Source organism: Carcharhinus amblyrhynchos, chromosome 21, assembly GCF_965287045.1.
Source record: "Carcharhinus amblyrhynchos chromosome 21, sCarAmb.v2.hapA, whole genome shotgun sequence".
NCBI lineage: Eukaryota > Metazoa > Chordata > Chondrichthyes > Carcharhiniformes > Carcharhinidae > Carcharhinus > Carcharhinus amblyrhynchos.
The window spans coordinates 46,388,480-46,411,476 of record NC_137344.1 but is presented as its reverse complement, the minus strand read 5'-3'; positions in this window follow the sequence as shown (position 1 = coordinate 46,411,476).

Below are 22,997 nucleotides of genomic sequence, written 5' to 3'. Positions count from 1 at the left end.
AGAAAGTTAAAAATGTCCAGCTCAGGTGGGATTTGTTTTGATTTATTATTGTCACATGTATTAACATGCAGTGAAAAGAATTGTTTCTTGCGCGCTATACAGACAAAACATACCGTTCATAGAGAATGAAACGAGAGAGTGCAGAATGTAGTGTTACACTCATAGTTAGGATGTAGAGAAAGATCAACTTAATGCAAGGTAGATCCATTCAAAAGTCTGACAATAGCAGGGAAGAAGCTGTTCTTGGGTCGGTTGGTACGTGACCTCAGACTTGTGTATCTTTCTCCCGAAGGAAGAAGGTGGAAGAGAGAATGTCCGGGATGATTATACTGGCTGTTTTGCCGAGGCAGTGGGAAGTGTAGACAGAGTCAGTGGATGGGAGGCTGGTTTGTGTGATGGGTTGGGCTACATTCATGACCTTTTGTAGTTCCTTGCAGTCCTGGCAAAGCAGGAGTCATACCAAGATGTGATACAACCAGACAGAATGCTTTCTATGGTACATCTGTAAAAATTGGTGAGAGTCATAGCTGACATGCCAAACTTCCTTAGTCTTATGAGAAAGTAGAGGCATTGGTGCGTTTTCTTAATTATAGTGTCGCCATAGGGGGGCCAGGACAGGTTGTTGGTGATTTGGACACCTAAAAACTTGAAGCTCTCGATCCTTTCCACTTCATTCTTGTTGATGTGGACGGAGGCATGTTCTCCTTTATGCTTCCTGAAGTCGATGACTATCTCCTTTGTTTCATTGACATTGAGGGAGGGATTATTGTTGCCACACCAGTTCCCCAGATTCTCTATCTCATTCCTGTACTCTGTCTCATCATTGTTTGAGATCTGACCCATTACGGTGGTATTGTCAGCAAACCTGAAAATTGAATTGGAAATTTGGCTGCACAGTCACAGGTGTATAAGGACTGTAGTAGGGGGCTGAGAACACAGCCTGTGGGACACTGGTGTTGAGGATGATCGTGGAGGAGGTGTTGTTGCCTATCCTTACTGATTGTGGTCTGTGGGTTAGGAAGTTCTGGATCCAATTGCAGAGGGAGGAGGCGAAGCCCAGTACATGGAGTTTGGAGGTGAGTTTTGTGGGAATAATGGTGTTGAAGGCTGAGCTGTAGTCAATAAACAGGAGTCTGACATTGGTATCCTTGTTATCTAGATATTCCAGGGTTGAGTGCAGGGCCAGGGAGATGGCATCTGCTGTGGACCTGTTGCAGCATTAGGCAAACTGTAATGGTTCCAGGCAGTCTGTGGGGGCTGGAATTGATTCAAGCCATGACTAGCCTTTTGAAGCACTTCATAATGAAGGATGTCAGAGCCACTGGCCGATAGTCATTAAGGCATGTTGCTTGGTTTTTCTTAGGTACTGGGATGATGGTCATCTCGAAGCAGGTAGGGACCTCAGATTGTTGTAAAGAGAGGTTAAAGATGTCTGTGAATACCCCCGCCAGCTGATCCCGCACAGACTCTGAGTGCTTGTCCGGGTACCCCGTCCAGGCCAGTCACTTCTTGTGGGTTGACCTTCAAGAAAGCTGCTCTGCTGTGGCGACCCCAGATACCGGTTCATCCAGGGTGGAGGGCGTGCTCTTGCTGTCCTCTTGCTCAAAACGGGCGTAGAATGCATTGAGCTCATTAGGGAGAGGTAGATTGGAGCTGATAATTTTACATGCCTTCATCCTGTAGTCTGTTATGTCTTGTAGAATTGGGGTGTGCATCAATCTGGAATTGGGGTGTGCATCAATCTAAAGGCTCCTTCAGTGCCCTCCCCTCTGAAATCTTGGAGCTCTGGCCCTTCCTCACTCCTGGCTTGTCCTCGACACCACAAACTCGCCCCTTGCTAACCCTCCATGGCATCTGCTACTCTTTCAACCCCCAGGACCTTCAGTACTTACGCGTAGTGCAGTCGCAGGACTTAGGCTCAGGCACAGCACTATGGTACCTGTTCTGGCCACTGCAGTACCGTGCTTAGACTTCAGGGCTGGACTTCACTCCCAGGGTAGATGGAAATCCCACCTATTGCCAATCAATGATCATGGGCGACACAATGGCACAGTGGTTAGCAAAGTTGTCTCAAAGCACAAGGGATTCAAGGGTTCAATTCCTGCTTTGGGTCACTGTCTGTGTGGAGTTTGCATGTTCTCCCCGTGTCTTTGTGGGTTTCCTCTGTGTGCTCCAGTTTCCTCCCACACTCCAAAGATGTTAGATGGATTGACCATGGTAAATTGCCCTTAGTGTCAGGGGGACTAGAAGAGTAAATATGTGAGATTATGGGGATAGGGCCTGGTTGTCAGTGCAGGCTTGATGGGCCAAATGGCCTCTTTCAGCACTGTCTGGATTCTATGATTCTAAGCGGCAAGTGGCTAGAATGACAAAATGGCTTCCTGATTGGGAGTGGAGACAAGTTCAAAGATAACCATCAAATGGGAATTGGGTAGATTCTAGGAGGATTTAAAAAATTGCAGGAGTAGGAGAAACAGCAAGGAGTGGGTCTGGTTGGATGATTCTATCAGAGAGCTGGTACAATGGATCAAAATGAACCATCCTTCATGCTGTACTGATCCTATGATTCCTGGAATCACTGTCTGCCTCTCCCTGTTCCAGTCTCTTGTCCCATCTCACTCCATCCTCTGTCAGAAGTTCAATTGCGCAATTAGAAGTTGCCTGATGAGCTGGGCCAACATTCTGGGGCCACTTGTGACGTTTGAATGTTGTAGATTCAGGGTTTGCAGAACGATTGTGACAAGCTTTGAGGGATTTGTGACTCTCTGGATATTGTGTGGCACAACTTTTCCAAGGCTTCCCTGTGCATCCAGAAATAATTTAATCAATGAGGTGATGTGGAGCATTTATTCAATAATAATGTGCTACAAGTGTATACATGATATGAAGTACATTAGTGGTATTTCTGGTGACATAGGCGATCTACAATTGCTGCCAATATTTCTGTACAATTAGCACATGCTGTTTTTTTTTTCATTCTCTTTGGGCACCAAGATAAGTTGCATGCGCCCACTTTAAGCCATGGAGTAAATTAAGAAGGGAAGGCCTTTCAAATCCTTCAAATGATGTGTGTAGGCTGGAGTTAGACATTGATTCATACTACCTGGATTCAGGAGGTCAATGAACACTGAGGAATGTTGGCAGATGTACTTTTGTTGCATTGAAGTCAAGGGCCTAAGGGAAACTTCAAACTCTCCAACTAATTCGCCCACCGGGGATCGTAAAATCCCAAATTCATGCTCACCCGTGCCTCACGTTGCTTGTTCTATAGGTGACGTGTACTTTTTAAAAAAAACTCAATTACATAAAGGTAGTCTTCAAAAATCATACCGCAGCACCGGGTGCCAACTCAGAACTCTTCATTCTTCAGGGGACCGGCTGGTACAATGTTTGTTTGCCGGGGTGAATCAGTTTTGCAATGCACCCAGCCGCTGCTCGCTCAAACACAGGTCTTTTGTTCAGACCCAGCTGCGGATCAGAGCACAGCAGTGAGATGTTTGCGTGACTCTGCACTGTCGAGGGAGCGAGGCCAGTGGAGCTCAGTGAATGACTCCGGCATTCTGGCACCCTTTCATCAAAGTACTTAGATATCAATCTGTCAGCAGGAATTTAAATTGAAAACAGAGATGCGAGCTCAGAGTTAGGCAGATGTGGTGAGGTACTTCTGTTCTCTGCAGGTCAATACGCTTTTTGTTTTCTTTTATCAAGGAATTCAAATTCAATTCATTCGATAGCCCTAGCTGCAAGGCAACAAAATTAAATTGTTGGCATATATTGGTATATAAGACAGACCTACAGGTGAGCTGAACAATGCATGATGGCTAAAAGCTGACTCAGTATGTTTACACTTACCCAATCCATTATGCAAACCAGCCTCTCATCCATTGACTCTGTCTACACTTCCCGCTGCCTCGGAAAAGCAGCCAGCATAATCAAGGACCCCACACACTCCTGGACATTCTCTCTTCCACCTTCTTCCATCGGCAAAAAGATACAAAAGTCTGAGGTCACGTACCAACCGACTCAAGAACAGTTTCTTCCCTGCTGCTGTCAGACTTTTGAATGGACCAACCTCGCATTAAGTTAATCTTTCCCTGCACCCTAGTTATGACCGTAACACTCCATCCTGCGCTCTCCCCTTTCTTTCTCTATGTACAGTATGCTTTGTCAGTATAGCGCACAAGAAACAATACTTTTCACTGTGTGCCAATATACATGACAATAATAAATCAAATCAAATTACACTACATTAGATTGATGTTGCAGTTTTGACTTAACCATGTGCTCCTTGGAAACGAATCTGGCTTACCACAATAGAGGGGTTATGAGGTTAGAATGGGACAAGCTGCATCGGTCATTTACAAGGTCTATACAACAAGTATCATAATCATAGAACCCTACAGTGCAGATTGTGTCTGCATAGAACACAATCCCACCCAGGCCCTACCCCCATATCCCATACTATACCCACTAATCCCTCAACACTAAGGGGCAATTTCTTAGCATAGCCAATTAACCTAACCCGCACATCTTTGGAATGTGGGAGGAAACCAAAGTACCCGGAGGAAACCCACATAGACACGAGGAGAATGTGCAAACTCCACACAGGCAGTGACCCGAGCCAGGAATCGAACCCAGGCCCCTGGAACTGTGAAGCAGCAGTGCTGACCACTGTGCTACCGTGCCACCCGGTACGTATTGTCACATGTAGTAGTATACAGTGAAAAGTATTGTTTCTTGCGTGCTGTACAGGATAAAGCATCCCGTTCACAAAGAAACAAGAGAATGCAGAATGTAATGTAAGAATTAGAATGAAGTTTTAGAAGCATAGAACAAGAGGAAAAGATAGAAGGTATGCTGAGCTCAGCTTGCAAGAAATCACTTTGCTCCAGCACCATCTTGGGAGAGAGAAAAAGCACCATGTGCTTGAGTTTTCTGTAACAATCTGGTGCTAACCCACAAATTGGCAGATTTTTGGAATTAATTTTCACAGTTGGTGGGATTTGTGCTAATGACCTCTGGGTTTCAAGTAGAGTACTGTAACTTCTAGACAGCCGTTTCCATCTTTTTGCTTACGTCAATTACGGCTCCCACAACTTGCAACAGGTAAAAATGCTATATGAATACAAAATGTCCCAAGATGCTTCACAAGTGTTTATAAGGCATCATTTGACATGGAACCACATGACGATATCAGGGCCTGTAATGTAAAGCTTGATCAAAGAGTAGGTTTTGAGGAGCAGCTTAAAGCTCTTACAGGGTAAAGGGTGGTGCCAGTGTAAGAGAGCGTGAAGGAATTGCTTGGCAACAGAAGGAGCAGCCACCAATAGTGGAACAATTCAAAGTAAAAGGCACTCAGAGTCCATATACTGAACACACTGTAATGACACTTAGGAAGATTCATATGGTCAAACAGGGTTTACATTCAATTACTTCAGCAGCTCACATCGGGCTATGTCCCCATGGGATGTGAGTCTTTTAATCTCAGGATCCTTCCATCTGTAATAAAGATTATATTCATTCCTTTCCTTCACAGCCAATTCGGTCATGTTTGAAATGCTGCCACACTGCAATGAAATGCAACAACCAATCCACACACAGCAAGATCCCAGAGGCGGGATAGCCACCAGTTCATGTGGTTTTTAATGACGGTTGGAAGGTGAAATATCAGTCAGGCCTCGAGGAAGCGCCACCCTGCTCTTCTTCAAAAAAAGACCATGGAATCTTCAACATCGACAAAACAGAAGACAAAGCCATGGTTTAGTGTCTCACCCTGAAAGATGGCAGCTCTGGTCATCCAGCACTGGGAGCATCAGCCCAGATAATATGCTGAGGTCCTCAGATCCACAACCTTCTGCCTCAGAGGCAAGACAGCCACAGCTACAGCTCTCAGTGAGGTTAAGGATCTCTCTTTGGTGTCTCAGCGATGATCCAGCATTATCCATCAATGAAAACCAATCACCGAAAATCAGCAAGTCTACAATAGACAAGCTGTCCATTCCATTAGATTGTCACCCAGGTAATGATGAAGGCCCATTGTATTGGAATTAATTCCAACACTGAATCCTGCTTACTTATCAATGACCTTCCCACCAATTAAAGGTCTGATGTAGGGACGATTATTGACGGTTCCAGAGTGTTCAACACTGTTCGTAACTCCTCAGATGTTGAAGAGCTTCTTGCCCACACGGAACAAGACCTGGACAAAATTCAGCACTGGGCTGGTAAGTGCCAAGTAGCATTTACACCACATCAGTAACGGGCAAAATCAACCTTCTACAAGAGAGGATCTACCATCTCCCCTTGGTATTCCCATTATTGACTCCCTCAGTATCAACATCCTGACCAGAACCTGAACTGGACCAGCTCTATAACTACTGTGGCTACAAGAGCAGGTCAGACTTTGGAAATCTGCAGTGACTGCACAATGTCCACCATCTAGAAGGCATAAGACAGAAGTGTGAAGAAATACTCTCCACTTACCTAGATGATTGCAGCTCCAACAATACTCAAGACACTCAACATCATCCAGGATAAAGCAGTCCAATTGATTGGCACCCCACCTTAAATGTCCAGTGCTTCCACCACCAGTGGACAGTACCAGCAGTGTGTCTCAAACATAACAACTCACCAACTTCAACAGCACCTTCCAAATCCATTGCCTGTGTCAATTAGAAGGACAAGGGCAGCAGAAACATGGAAACACCTGCAGGTTCCCCTCTAAGTCACATATCATTGTTCGGGTACTGGACCAGAACCCCAGTTGTATTAGGAAACCAGAATAGACCCTAACAATGTTTCTTCTGTGGCATAAATGTGAGAATGGTTTGATTCCACTGACAAAATAGAGATTTTTATACCTTAAAAAAATCTTTATTCATAACAGTTTAAATATAACTGTAACAGGGGAAACAGCTTAACCTGTTACCAGTTGAACAATACTTTAAAAATAAAGTGAAAAATTATAATTTCTAACTTATTCTAATTTATAATTTCTAACTTGTACATTTCAAAGAATTAAAGGCCACTTTAAATGTAGTAAGCAATCACAAATATACTTGCTTTTATAAGCTTAGACAGCTTTGGAGTTTTCTGTGAAAGATATGAGTTTCAGAGCAGTTTGCAGAAGTCTCTGTCTTCAATTCCTGGCGAGGAGTGCAACACTAAACTTCAAGAACTTCTTTCTCTCTGCTATGGACTTAGCTCTGCACATTAACCACATTATCACATGGCCCTTTCAATCAAATTCCCAAGCAATCTTTTGTGTAAACAAAAGTTCATTAGCTCTATCAAAGTAACAAATTCCTAGCTAAAATAAGTAATATTACAACCCTGGAGCTAAACCAGGTACACCAACTGCTTGTAGAATAAAGCTGAAATTTTATACATTCTCCCAAAACACTGAAAAACTAACATATAATTATCTATAGCAATTGCCTATTATCATCACAGTATTTTGTTGGAATTACTTTGTAGTTGCTTTACTATCACTGGGACATAAACTTGGAACTCCAGCATTATTGTGCCGGGAAAAGTATCCATTGTTTTACTCTTACCCATAGCAGGGCAAAGCCTGATACGCATTCCCCCTGATACATCCACTGCCAACAGCTGAAGAAATCCTCCAGATACACAGAGTGTATTCAGGGGCTTCCAGATCAATGTCTGATATGGTCTTTGTAGCCAGAGTAATCCAAGAGAAATGATGAGAACAACAATTGGAACATGTCATTGCAAATATAACCTGACCAAAACACTTGACTCAGTCAATTATGAAGTTCTGTGGATTAAAGAACAAAGAACAACACAGCACCGGAAACAGGCCCTTTGGCCCATCAAACCCACGCCGCCATTTTAACATTGTGAATGCCCTCTTCTACGTATGACCTTTGTCTACGCCTATTGGACTCCACAATAAAGGAATTATAACCAGATTGAGGGACACCTAATTTAGGGACAATTTGTTAACACCAATCAGCCTAAGAGCACGTTTTTGGGGTGTGGGAGGAAACCGGAGCTCCCGGAGAAAACTCACGCAAGCACGGGGAGAATGTGCAAACTCCCACAGTCACCGGCCCAACTCCATGTATCTGCACAGCAAACAGCGATAGTCACTGAGCTGTCGTGTTGCCCGTCAGTTGGTCCAGTTTAAGCGTACACTAACGACGTGAAGCACTAGGCAACTCTTGAAGCAACATCCAAGAGCAGCCCTTGCACGACCCACTGTGTGTATGCCCCTTGTTGGACAACAAGGTGGACCGAATCACCTGTGGATTAAAAAAAAGACATCAATCAACATGCACAACTTAAACAGACGTTCGCAAAATCCCCAGAAGCTCAAACGATTGTACCCCAAAGATTTGAACATCCAAGAACTTTAACCACAATCCTGCAACTGTTTCATGATGATATGACAACAATTGTCCTGGGTGGGAGATCTGAACAGTTCCCTTTAAACTCTGGATCGGTGTTGAGAAAGACTAACTGTGTGATAGTCTCCATACTATTAACAATCTCCCTGACAGTGACTATTCACCTCATCAAAAATCACCTCCCCTCTGGCGTCAGAGTTAAATACTGTCTAGATGCAAAACTTAGTTACTTCTGTGCCAAAACTAAACTGACCACCACAGATATACACGATCTACAGTTTGAGGTTGACTGCAGTGCCCACACTCCAGCAGATTGACGAACATTCTCGATCTTTTCGATTCTGCACACGAGGGACTTGGGTTCCCCTTCAACGTTGCCAAGACAAAACTTATGTATCAATGCTGAGTTGGTTAGCCAAATGCTCCACCTCACAGAAATGTTGAAGGAGACATTCTGCAATGCGTTGGACACTTCTCAGACCTTGGCAGACACCTCTCTCAAAAGGCCGCCATTGACAAAGAGTTCCAACCTTGGCAGCTCAGCCTTCGATAAACTGTTGGCAGCAACTGTTTGACAGCAATTACTCAGGGGCAACAAATGCTGGCCTTGTCAGCGATGCTCACACTCCACAAGCAAATAGAGAATTCCATTTGTGTTTCTTTTTCTTTTTTTCCTGTCTGCAAAACACCAAAAGTTTCACGGTGGCACAATGGTCAGCACTGCTGCCTCACAGTGCTAGGGTCCTGGGTTCAATTTCAGCCTTGGGTGACTGTCGGTTTGACACTTTCTCTGTGGGGAGCTTCTGGGTTCTCTGGTTTCCTTCCACAGTCCAAATATATGTAGGATCTGTGGATTGACCAGGCTAAATTGCCCCTTAGTGTCCAAAGATGGGTAGGTTAGGTAGATTTTCCATATGTTATGGGGAGAGGGTGAAATGTGAAATTACTTTATACACTCTGTCATTGTCAGAGAAGTTGTTCCCATGATGGGGAGGAGGGCAATGCTAATGTGTATTTAAGAAATATATATGTATATACATATACTATATTTAATCATGTTCTCTGCAATTTGTAAGTAGGCCTTTTGATTTCATTATGGCACCAGCAGCCCACTTAGATGTATTTTTATTGCTGCTTCAATGGTTTAAAAGGGGTTTTGTTTATTGAAGTGTTGTGGGAAGATTGATCGAGAAGTCCAAGTCGGCCAAGGATTTACTTTTAGTTTTAGTTTAGAAGGTGTTTAGAATTCTGACTGAAAAGCATTGTTTTTGTTTTTCTCTCTCCCTGGTATTGTAAACTCTGCTGCCTAGCTGGAAGCAAGGCTCCAGGCCTTCCTGGAATAAAAATTCTGCTGTTGGTGGTTTGCTAGTTAGTACCTAGAGTCTCTCTCCCTCTCTCTCTCTCTCTCTCTTCCCTGTCCCCCCCTCTGGTGCTTTGGGAAGCAGTTCTGACTTCAAGCTTGTGTGTGTGTGTGTGTGTGTGTGTGTGTGTGTGTATCAAGAAAACTGCAGCATTTAACCAAATCTCTAAGTTCCAGCATCACGTGAGCATTTGTATTTTCTGTGTTAAACCTGTGGCAAGGGTTTCAGTTATGTGATTTATTTGGTTGGAATGGTATTTAGCTGTTAAAGTTTATACAATATCATGGTTGTTTTTTCCCTAGTTTAGAACTGGTAAAAGTTATTGCTAATTTTCTTTCTATACATGTTAACTGTATTCTTAAATAAACTTTGTATAATAAAAGCTCCTTAGTGGGACAGTTGAATCATATCCAAAGTGAAACATATCATGTTTACCAAATTCAAATTGCAAAACTTATGATCCAGGCAGACTTCATAATGCACTTTGGAGTTTCTGACTTGAATTATAAGATCAAAACAAGGCCATAAGTATGAATCTAAGATGGCTATTACTTAAATCCAGTTGGAAATTCAGGAGAAACATCTTTATCAAGAGATTTAGCTTTGGAATGGGCTACCACAAGCAAGAGGCAAATATCACAGAGGCTTTGAAGGAAAAGCCAGTTAAACAAAATGAAGGAGAAAGAAATGAATTGGATAAAGATGTTGGGTGGAGGTTTGGAGGGGAGGATAATCTAGTTGGGTTGAATGGCCTGTTTCTGTGCTGTTCGATCTGTGTAATACAATGATGTATTATGTTCAGTTATAGTCACTGCACTGATGAAGAGTTACACGAAGAATTGATTGAGGGATTGTTGTTTCCCCATCTTTATAAAGCTCGAGTTTCAGTTGTATGAGCCAACTTTTAGTTCATTTTCTGTACTGCTCCTGCCAAGGATTAAAATACAGAGAGCCTACCTCTTTGGCCAAGCTTTTGGCCATCTGTCCTAATATTGTTTTATGTAGGGCTCAGTGTCTAAATTATACTTTATAAGACGCCAGTGAATCACCCTGGGCTGTTTCATTACATGAAAGGTGCTATTTAAATGCAAATTGTTGTTGTATTGGTTTTAGGTTCTATCAGTTAGATTTATAAGGATACACTAAGGAATCATTGGTGTTGGCCAGACTGTGTAAACAATGTGGTTTGACAATTCTGGATGTAATCCAATTCATTTGTAAAAGCGGAGATTATTGATGAGGTGATTATCAACGAGTAGCTGCTTGGATTCCTTTCCAATTTGCATGAAATGACTTGTATCGCTTCTGTTGAATCAATGGTTGTTATATCATTTCTATTGAAGTTCGTATACTTGAATCTGTGAGGATGGATCGCCCATCTTTACCTTGGGGCCGAATGTTGGCCAAGTCTTCAGGGTAACCCCCCAGCTTTTCTTTGGATAGTGTAAGGTGATTAGGTGGCTAAATCCACCCAAGAGGGCATTCAGGGCCTCAGTTTAATGGTTCACCAGGAGCTCCGTGCCTCTGACACTGCAGCCTTGAATTCTTTCCTTGCTTATTATTTCCCCAGTTCGTTATTCTGTGCCCGAATTCTGAAAGGTTTCATTTTGGGTGCCTTTGTGAGGCACCTTATCAAAGGCCTGATGTCATCCAGACATTCTGTTATCTCTCTGAATGAATTCCGGTAATCTTGTTAGCGAACACACTTGTCTTTGTTTTCATTCAATATTCTTAAGTTGTTTTTTGTTTGTGGGACTCAGTCTGCCTTTCCTTGTGTAACAACCCTAAGATTCTCCAAATTACCTTTAATTTATAAATGGTACCATTTTTCAAGTTCATGTCATCCCCAAGTAGTCAATGAGTAGCAAACTTTAACCTCTGCCTCCTTATTTCTAACTCTCATCTTTCAAAGTATCCTTGATTTATCCTATACGCTCCTGTTGCCTGATGAATATTCAAATACCGCTGTTTAATTAATGACCGTTTCATTATTAATCACTGTTTTATTCACGAATCGGAGTGCATCTGTGGTCCCTCCGAGTGCCAGGAAAAGAGGTCCACTACGCCTTCTCCTGCAAAACAACACTCTCCCCTTCCTCTGGGGTTTTAAAGGTGCTGTCTAATTAACAAAGCAAAGGAGAAAAACTGCGACAAAGGAGCAACTTTCACCAACAGACCGTTGCAATTCAATGGCAACAAATCATTTTGATGTGGACTGATGTGTGCTCTGTACGGCTGGCACTTTTACACAACACACTGCCATCCAAATAGCACTGGAATGAAAGGCTGATTAATCAATTTGTGTTGGTATTGTGAGAGGGAGAAGAATGTTGGGCAGGAAATCAGGAAAGCTCCATATCTGATTTGATCAGTGCCTTAACTTGGTTAACATCTAGTTCTTCTGAAGGCCTGATAATGCACTGTCTTACTCAGCAACATGGAAACACACAGAAAGGAACTCAATAACCGACCACTTGGTTCAACTGAATCCACATCAGCTTTGACACTCCACACGAGCAGATCGTTCTCATTGCATTTACACACTTGGTTCACTTTTCCTTCCTCTGTATATCCAATCTCATCTTGAATGCCTGCATAGTTTCAGCTTTAACCTTTGGAATGGGTTCCACGGTCTTGCAGTTCTGTGTGCAAAGAATCATAGAATCCCGACAGTGCAAAATGAGGCCATTCAGCCCTTCCGGTCTGCATTGACTCTCCTCCCATTGAGCATCTTACCCAGGACCTCTGCCCTATCCCCATAACACAGTAAAAAGTCTGACAACACCAGGTTTTAGTCCAACCGATTTATTTGATAATAGACTCACAAGCTTTCGAGGTTTCCCTCTTCGTTAGGTGAAGACGAAGAGGGAAACCTCGAAAGCTTGTGAGTCTACTATCAAATAAATCGGTTGGACTAAAACCTGGTGTTGTCAGACTTTTTACTGTGTTTACGCCAGTCCAACGCCGGCATACCCACATCTATCCCCATAACCCATGAAGCATTTACCCTGCTAATTCCCCTATCCTGCATATCTGTGGACTGTGGGAGGAAACCGGAGCACCCGGAGGAAACCCACGCAGGCACGGGGAGAATGTGCAAACTCCACACAGACAGTCACCCAAAGTCGGAATTGAACCCAGGTCCCTAGCGCAGTGAGGTAGCTGTGCTAACCACTGTGCCACTGTGCTGCCCCAGAGCTTCTGTACTTCTGTGTTCTAAACCTGTGTTCAGTTTTTGAACTGGGGCTTTCATCTACAGGCATCTGACTCAAGATGTGGGTGTAACCTAGAGTCAAATTGCCACCAGTTGTATGTTTTATTGATGTCTCCTTTTTACATCCACAGGTGATTCGGTCCACCTTGTTGCCCAACAAGGGGCATACACGCGGTCGTACGAGGGCTGCTCTCGGATGTTGCTTCGAGAGTTGCCTAGTGCTTCACGTCGTTAGTGTACACTTAAACTGGACCAGCTGACGGGCAACACGACAGCTCAGTGACTATCACTGTTTGCTGTGCAGTTACAGGGACCCGGGTCGGATCTCCGACTTGGGTCAATGTCTCTGGGAGTTTGCACATTCTCCCTGTGCTTGTGTGAGTTTTCTCTGGGTGCTCCGGTTTACTCCCACACCCCAAAAAATGTGCTTTTAGGCTGATTGGTGTCAATAAATGGTTCCTAAATTGGAGCTCCCTTAATCTGGCACACATAGAATTCCTTAAATTTGCACCCCTTTATTGTGGAGTTCACTAGATGTAGACAAAAGTCGTAAGTAGAAGAAAGACTTGAATAAGGAACTCGCTGAGTGTTAAAATGGGCGGCGCGGGCTTGTAGGGCCGAAGGGCCTGTTTCCTGTACTGTGTTGTTCTTTGTTCTTTGTTCAGTACAACTCCACTTGCCTCATTGGACTGACCTCTTCGGGGGAGTGGCGGTCATTGTCAGATTGTCACTTTGCTCTGATTTACTTACCTTCTCCCAGAGCTCCACGTTTCCCAGCTGGACTTCCGAACTTGGCCTGCTGGGAGATTTGGAGTATAGACTCCACCATTGAAGGTCGGGATTGTTCGGGGAAATCAAGTCAGGCGCCCTTTTCACAGAGTTAACTCCCAGAAATAAATACGTTTAAATGTTGCAAAGCTACTTTGAAAAGTTACGGAGAGAAGGTGAGTGTGTAAGGTAAGCGAGTAAGGGGTGGAGTGGCAGATATATAAGAGAGGGGGGGAAAGGTGGCAGAAAAGTGCATGAAGGGGTGGGTTGGCAGGTATGTGGTTGAAGTGGTAGGTTGGTAGGTGGAAAGGTGATGGGAAAGATGGCAGGAAAGTGGATGAAGGAGCGGGTAGACAGGTAAATTAGTGAGGTGTAGGGTGAAGGACGTTCAGGTTGGGGAGTGGTTGAGTGGTCACGGGCATGGAAACCTGGTGGTCAGGGAATAGTTAGGGGATGTGGGGTACTCAGGTTATGAGGATAGTTTGGGAACAGTGAGGACTTGGGAATTATATTGTTACCCAGGAATTAGAACTGGTTTTACTCCTCCTAAATCTTCCAGGGTAACTATCCTGAAAGTGACACAGAACCATTTGAGGTTTCCAATATTAAGTCAGAGTTTTGGAAGGTTCCAGAAGCAGTGGAATGCCTATCCTGGATATTGAAACTCCCCAGGCAATTCTTGCGGAACCCTTGCGTTGATCTGGATCACTGTCTTCTGTTCATTTTAACTTTGGCCCTTTAACTAGGTATGTGTAAATCCTCCTAATACTTGTTTGTTTTCTCTTCTTAGCTCACTTTATAGTTCCTTCTTAAGGTTCACTCTGTCTTTTACTCACTGATTTGATTTATTACTGTCACATGTATTAGTATACAGTGAAAACTATTGTTTCTTATGCGCTGTACAGACAAAGCATACCATTCATAGAGAAGGAAAGGACAGAGTGCAGAGGTTACAGTCATAGCTAGGGTGTAGAGAAAGATCAACGGAACATAAGATAGGTCCATTCAAAAGACAGATGCAGCAGGGAAGAACCTGTTCTTGCATCAGTCGGTACATATTCTCAGAGAGAATGTCCAGGATGTGTGGGGTTCTTGATTATGTTGGCTGCTTTCCCGAGGCAGCGGGAAGTGTAGAAAGAGTTAATGGATGGGAAGCTGATTTGCGTGATGGACTGGGCTATGTTCACAACTCTTTGTAGTCTCTTGCAGTCTCAGTCAGAGCAGAGGCCATACCAAACTGTAATACATCTGGAGAAGATGCTTTCTATGGTGCATCTGTAAAAATTGATGAAACTCGTAGTGGACGTGACGAATTTCCTTAGCCTCCTGACAATATAGAGATGTTGATGAGCTTTCTTAACTACAGCATCAGTGTGGAGGGACCAGGATAGTTGTTGATGATCTGGACACCTAAAAACTTGAAGCTCTCACCGTTTTCACTTCACTGGGTTAGCACTGCTGCCTCACAGCACCAGCAACCGGGGTTCCATTCCTGTCTGTGTGGCGGTTGCACATTCTCCTCGTGTCTGCATGGGTTTCCTCCGGGTGCTCCAGTTTCCAGTCCAAAGATGTGCTGGTGAGGTGGATTGGCCATGCTAAATTGCCCCTTAGTGTCAGGGGGACTAGCTAGGATAAATGGATGGGGCAAGGGGGAAAAGATCTGAGTGGGATTGTGGTCGGTACAGACTCAATGAGTCAAATGGCCTCATTTGCACTGTCAGATTCTGTAATTCCTGTTCATGTAGACAGGGCATGTCCTCCACTATGCTTCCTGAATGTCGATGACTCTCTTCTTCATTTTAAGAACATAAGAACATAAGAAATAGGAGCAGGAGTAGGCCATCTAGCCCTTCGAGCCTGCCCCACCATTCAATAAGATCATGGCTGATCTGAAGTGGATCAGTTCCACTTACCCGCTGCTTAAATACCCATTACCACCCATTGCTTAAATACTAGTTTAACAACAATGCTTCAGAACTTATTACAGGCTTGTAGTTGTAAAAAGACACCAGAGTAATAATTTTAAATATATCCCATACACATCTGATGGTTCAGGTGGTCAAAGCAATAAGAAGTTGAAGAATACAATTCATGAATGTCCTAGGTTCAATCTCTGGCCTGAGCTGTTAACTGATCTCAGTCAAGACAAGTGAAGGCAGAAAAGATTTACTAGGATGCTACTGGGGCTTGATGGATTGAGTTATAAGGAGAGGCTGGATAGACTGGGACTTTTTTCCTCTGCAGCGTAGGAGGCTGAGGGGTGATCTTACTGAGGACTATAACATAATGAGGGGCACAGATCAGCTAGATAGTCAATATCTTTTCCCAAAGATAGGGGAGCCTAAAACTAGAGGGCGTAGGTTTAAGGTGAGAGGGGAGAGATACAAAAGTGCCCAGAGGGGCAATTTTTTCCACACAGAGGGTGGTGAGTGTCTGGAACAAGTAGTAGAGACGGGTACAATTTTGTCTTTTAAAAAGCATTTAGATAGTTACATGGGGTACAATGGGTATAGAGGGATACGGGCCAAACGCATGCGATTGGAAAAGGGCAGCATGGACAAGTTGGGCCTAAGGGCCTGTTTCCATGCTGTAAACCTCTATGACTCTAAGGCATGGAGCTGCACCTGACCTCAGTGATGCTGTAAGAGCCAGGAATTATGCTACAGATCACCACCCAACACCCTTTCCTGGGTTGTGTGCAAGAGCATCATATCAACACACAACTGAGCTCAGTTGTGATGTTCCCTACAAAAGAACATTCACCATCTGGTCTCACACATTAACAATGGCCACTTGGAGGGTGTCTAGTCCCCATGGAACCTGAAGCCCGTTCTCTTAGCTGACATGCTTAGGGCATGGGAAGAAAATTGAAAGCAGGAAAGTATAAAGTAAAAGGGAAAATACATTTATTCCAGAAGCTAATATGAAACTTTTACTGACATTGAGGGAGAGATTATTGTCATCGCACCAGTTCACCAGATTCTCTATCTCTTTCCTGTACTCTGTTTCATCATTGTTTGAGATCCGACCCACTACGGGGGTGTCGTCAGCAAACTTGAAAATTGAGTGGGAGGAGGAAGTTTGCCACACAGTCCTGGGTATATAAGGAGTTTAGAAGGGGGCTGAGAACACAGCCTTGTGGGGCACCGGTGTTAAGGATGATCATGGAGGAGGTGTTGTTGCCTATCCTTACTGATTATGATCTGTGAGTTAGGAAGTTCAGGGTCCAGTCACAGTGGGAGGAGCCGAGTCCCAGACCATGGAGTTTGAGGAGGAGTTTTGTACGAATAATGGAGTGGAAGTCTGAGCTTCCACACCATAGGACATAGGTGTCTTTGTTAGCTAGATGTTCCAGGGTGGAGTGCAGGGCCAGGGAGATGGCATCTGCAGTGGACTTATTGCAGAGATTGGCAAACTGTATTGGATCCAGGCAATCCAGGAGGTTGGAACTGATTCAAGCCATGACTCGCCTTTTGAAGCACTCATAACGATGGTTGTCAGAGCCAGCAGACGATAGTCATTAAGGTGCACTGCCTGGATTTTCTTTGGTGCGGGGATGATGGTCGACTTCTTGAAGCAGATAGGGACCTCAGATTGGAGTAAGGAGAGGTTAAAGATGTCTGCAAATACCCATACCAGCTGATTCACTGAGTGCTAATCCTGGTGCCCCATCCGGGGCCAGTCGCTTTCCATGGGTTGACTTTCAAGAAGGCTGATCTGACACCTGCGATGGTGACCTCACATATCGGGTGGGCCAAGGCTAGGGGGGTAGAATGTGTGCTCTCGCCACCCCCCGCTCAAAACGGGCACAGAAAGTGTTGAGCTCATTGGGGATGGGTACGTTGGTGCTGGTGATTCTACATACCTTCATCTTGCAGCTGTTATGTTTTGCAGATCTTGCTATAGTCAGTGGAAGTGGGCGCAGCTGGCTTGGGACTTGAGCATGTTCTGGTACTGACTGCTGCCACCATGTTATGTTGCGTGGTTATGATCTAGATGGGGTTCTATGCAGCTCGCAAATGATTCATTTTTGCATAACCACGTGCACCGTAGTTTAAAAGGGCCATCTATTATTCAGTGAGGGCAGAAAGTTTTGGGTTGCTGCATGGCCACACAGCTTAAAAGAAACATTGGTTTCTGTGTATCTCAAGAGTTCTCCATTGGTGAGTTTGTGTAGCAATTCTGAGCTGGTGGGTTCACGTTCCAATCTAGAACTCGCTGGACGTGGGAGGAGTGTGCGTGTGGTTCAATGCAGGCTGGTAATCAACCTATAAAATCTTTCCAAAGCTCCACACCATCCGCAAGGAAGAAAAGAGTTGTGAAGGTGCCAATGGATCTTCATTGGTGACCCGAATTGACCATCAGATAGAATCTTTTCCTGTCATCACCCAGTGGGATCCGTGCTATATTTGCCTCTTACTAATCGAAGGAGGGGTGAGCATAATATTTTCCCAAAAGCTGCACCAGCAGAAATCGGCAATATTTTTCTGTTTAAAAATAATATTCCTATTGGCAAAAGCACAATCAGTCTCCAGGAGATGGTGATAGATGTTTAGAATCACTGCAAGACATTTACAGAAAAATGTTGAGATATTTATTGAATGGTAAAGACGTGCTCATGTAATCATAGACACATATCTATTGATTCACCATGACACAAACATTCAAACATAGTGACACGTGACTTGTTAATGGACTGGATACTATTGCAGTTGTTGCCCTGTGGTGGGTTGGGGCACTGAACTTTACCCTGGCTCTTTAACTCAACCGCAATGTTATCATCCCATTTCCTGGTTTCTAGCCAATCACTGGCTGAGCCAGCATTTATTGCCCATCCCGAGTTGTCTGAGGGCAGTTGAGAGTCAATTGCTGTGGCTCTGGATTCACATGTAGGCCAGACCGGGTAAGGATGGCAGATTTCCTTCCCTAAACGACATTAGTGAACCAGATGGAGTTTTCCAACAATTGACAATGGCTTCATGGTCATCAGTAGATTCTTAATTCTACATATTTATTTGTATTGAATTCAAATTCCATCGCCTGTTGTGGTGGGACTTGAACCTGAGTCCCCACTACATCAGCTAAATTTCTGGATTAATAGCCTAGCCATAATACCACTAGGCCATCACCTCTCCTTTAATGGGATGATGACCTGCACTCAGTCTAAGGAAGTATTTGGAGGTAAAGGGACCCCAACAGGGCTCAGAATAGATAGATTTGGGTTTGCTTCCTGAGGTTTCTCTGAGCACAGGGATGAGCAAGATGTAGGGGAGCTACCCAGTCTCCCCCGTGGACACCCAGTCTTGCCCGTGCCATGTACGCTTCCATCCCCTCCCCTACCCCACCCATCCAGGGTCCCTGACTCTTCTCTCGAGGCCTTGCTAGGAAGAACTGCAGTGAAGTGCTTTACTCACCCTCCCCACCCAGGGCAGGGAGAGGCCAGTCTCTCGAACCAAGCAGAAGTGGGTGGGAGTGGCATGAGGAGGTCAGCTGCAGGACTGTTGTCCCTCAAATCTGCCTCAAGAGGCTCAGTGATAACAGGGGCAAGAAAGCTCAGCTTTGTTTTAGTTGTTCTCAGGATGTGACTGTTGTTGACATGGCCAAAATTTATTGCCCTTCCCGCTTGAGAAGGTGTTGGTGAGCTGTCTGCTCGAAGCGCTGCAGTTCTTGTCGTGTAGGTACATTCACAGTGCTGTTAGGGGAAGTGGGTCTTCTAGGATTTTGACCCAGTAACAGTGAAGGAATGGCGATATATTTCCAAGTCAAGATGGCATGTGGTTAGGCGGGACACTTACAGATGATAGCATTCCCTGTTGCCCTTGTCCAGTCGAGGGTAGAGGGCTTGGAAGGTTCTGTTGAAGAAGGCGTGGTGATTTGCTGTAGTGCATCTTGTGGGTGCTATACACAGTTTCCGCTGTGCGTCAGTGGTGGAGGGGGTGAATGTTGAAAGTGGTGTCAATCATGCTTTGTCATTGATGATAACTAGTTTCACGGGTGTTCTTGGAGGTTTCCTTATCCAAGCAAGGGGACAGCGTTCCACCACACTCCTGACTTGTACACTAGTGATTGGAAACAGACTTTGAGGAGGTATTCAGGAGGTGAGTCACTACAGAATTCCCGTCTACTGACCTGCTCTTATATCCACAGTATTGTTTTGGTCCAATAAAGGTTTTGCTCAATGATAAGGCTCCAGGATGTTGATGGTGGGAGTTAGCAAAGGTAATATCATTCAGTGTCACAGGCTGATGCTTCAACTCTCTCTTGTTGGGAATGGTCGCTGCTTGGCTGTCCTGGGACTGAGCTAATTGAAATCCTCCTATCATATCATCTTCCTTTGTGCTGTTTCTGACAACGGAGAGCTTTCCCCCTGAATCTCATTGTCTTCAATTTTGCTAGGGCTCTTTGATGCCAAATCCGACCACTCAAATGCTGCCTTGATATTGTGGCAGTCTCTCTCACCTCACCACTTGAATTCTACTCCTTTATCCATCCTTTGACCAAGGTTGTAATGAGGTCTGAGGCCAGGTGCCCTGGGCAGAACATTAACTGTGCATCAGTGATAAGTCACTGCTGTGTGAGTGATGTTTGACAGCACTATCAATGGCACCTAGAACCATAGAAAATTGCAGGTCAGAAACAGGCCTTTGTGCCTCAGTCAGCCTCCACAATTCTGTCATTATCTGCACACAATCGAATTCTCAGAGCTTTAACTCTTTGCTTTTCCTCCTTGCAGAAAGAGATAGAGAACTGGGAATGTTCCTCTACCCTGACCACTACACAGGAGGAGTCTGAAGTTGTCAGCAAGGTGGTGAGTGCATGACCATTGATTGTGAAGAGATGGGAATCACCCAGCTATCTGTAATAGAATTTGAAATAAGCTATAATTTAATGCGTAACAGTGAGTAAAATTGTTCTCCTGGCCTCACAAACTGAAATAGCATCTGCATTATTATTATATATTTAAAGGGGTTGCAGGTTGCTTTAAGAACTGATCACCTGATTTGTCAGTGATGTCATTAGGGTGTTGCAGGCTGTTGTTTTACTTTCAGTTTATACTCTGTGCAGAGGCCTCTCCTACAATAAACCTGCTGTTGTTACTTTGAATCAATGTATGCAAACCACGTTCTTTTCTTTTTGTTAAAACCCGCAACGTCTAACATGGTTTGGATATCACAATGACCCTTTCCCCATGAGTTCCAGAGGTGAAAGTAAGCCAGTACAGTCCAGTAAGGTGAACTAGTGAGAGATTGACACAAGCATTCATTGCAAGTTGGAAAAATAGCCAATGCTAGTTAGACACCCCTTTAGTTTGATGCCTATTTTGGCAGTTGTTTGTCCTTATAAGGGAGGTTTGAAATCGCTGCCAACTTTAAATCAAGTACAGTGAATAAGCCAACACCACAAGTGAATTGGCCTTTAACGAATGAGAAAGTGATTTGTATTTTAATTTTTAAACAGAAATTAAACATCTTTACAGATTGCAAACTCAGAGGGGAGACTGTACAACTAATGTAATCACTGAAGAAATATATCTACATTTTCCATGATATTGTTTGGCTGTCCTTCCATTTGTCAGCCAGTTTCCTGTAAGATGACCAATGAAACAGAGCAGATCAGAGTTTCAAACCAACTGATCTGGTTAGAGTTGATTCAAATAAAATTAAACTTTCAACAATTGAAACAAAATGATCAGTTAACAGCTAAAGGTCTAATTCCTCACATTTTTCTCACTTTGCAGTGACTCTGTTGGGCAAAAATAATTGTCAGGGAATCTAGAATTGGGAGTTACTATTTAAAAATAAGACATCATTCTTCAGTAAGGAAAATGATTTTCTCTCAGAGGGTCCCTGAATCTTTCTTCCTCTGTTGAAGAGGCACTGTGATTTGTTGCAGTGCATCTTGTGGATGCTGTACACAATTATTGCTTTGCGTCAGTGGTGGAGGGGGTGAATGTTGAAAGTGGTGTAAGGGGGTGTCAATCATGATAACTAGCCTTGTACTGAACTATGGTAGTTCAGGTGTTCATCTAATTGCTGCTTAAAGCTTGTGAGGTTCCTACATCCACCAGTCCTTCAAGCAGTGAGTTCCAGGTGCCTCAGGGTGAAAAAGCTTTTCCTCAAATTCCCACTAAATCTCTTTCCCCTTACGTTGAATCATTGCCCCATGGTTATTGATTTCTCGAATAAGGGGAAAGGTTCCTTCCTATAGAACATAGAACATTACAGCGCAGTACAGGCCCTTTGGCCCTCGATGTTGCGCCGACCAGTGGAACCAATCTAATGGCCCTCTAACCTAAACTATTCCAATGTTATCCATATGCCTATCCACTGACCATTTGAATGCACTTAAAGTTGGCGAGTCCACAACAGCTGCAGGCAGGGCATTCCACGCCCTTACTACCCTCTGAGTAAAGAGGGTATGTCACTATAATTCCGTACACCTCAATCAGGTTCCCCTCCCAGCCTTCTCTGCTCTGAGGAAATTAACCCCAGCCTAACCAGCTTCTCTCCATAGTTGAAACACTCCAACCCAGGCAACATCCTCGTGACTCTCCTGTGCAGCCAGACTAGATCCTAACAATTTCTCTATTTTGCCATAAATTCAGGATCTTTTATAGTAAAATAAACTTTATTTAATAACCACAGTTTAACTATGGCTCTAACAAATGAAGCTGTTTAACTGTTACTCATTGAATGATATTTAAAAATGAAAGGAGACAACTTTAATTTTTAAGTACAGTTTCAGTTCCAAATAAGCAACATTCCACTTACAGACTTACAATACCACTTCAAATACAGTTAACACACATAAATATACTTGCTATAAGCAGTTAGGCAGTCTTGAAGCTTGCAGGGTGAGAGGATGAGCTTCAGAGCAGCCTGTAGAACTCTGTCTTCAAACAAACCCCAGCCAGAACCGAAAAGTTGTTTTGCTGCTACATACTTAGATTGTCTCATTAACCACGTCATCACATGATCCTGACAATCAACCTATTCAAAAACCCCAGAAGAAATCATCATCTAAAAACAAAAATCCATTAGCTCTATCCTAAGTAAACACTACATAGTTAAAATGAGTAATTATCCTGCTCTCCCAGCATCTGAGCTAAATGTTTACCAGACATAAATAAATGTTTTTATAAATATATAAAAAGGAAGAGGCTGGCTAGGGTGAACGTTGGTCCCTTAGAGGATGAGAAGGGGGACTTAGTGGTAGGGGATGGGGATATGGCTGAGGTCCTGAATAACTTTTTTGTTTCTGTCTTCACAGAGGAGGACGTGA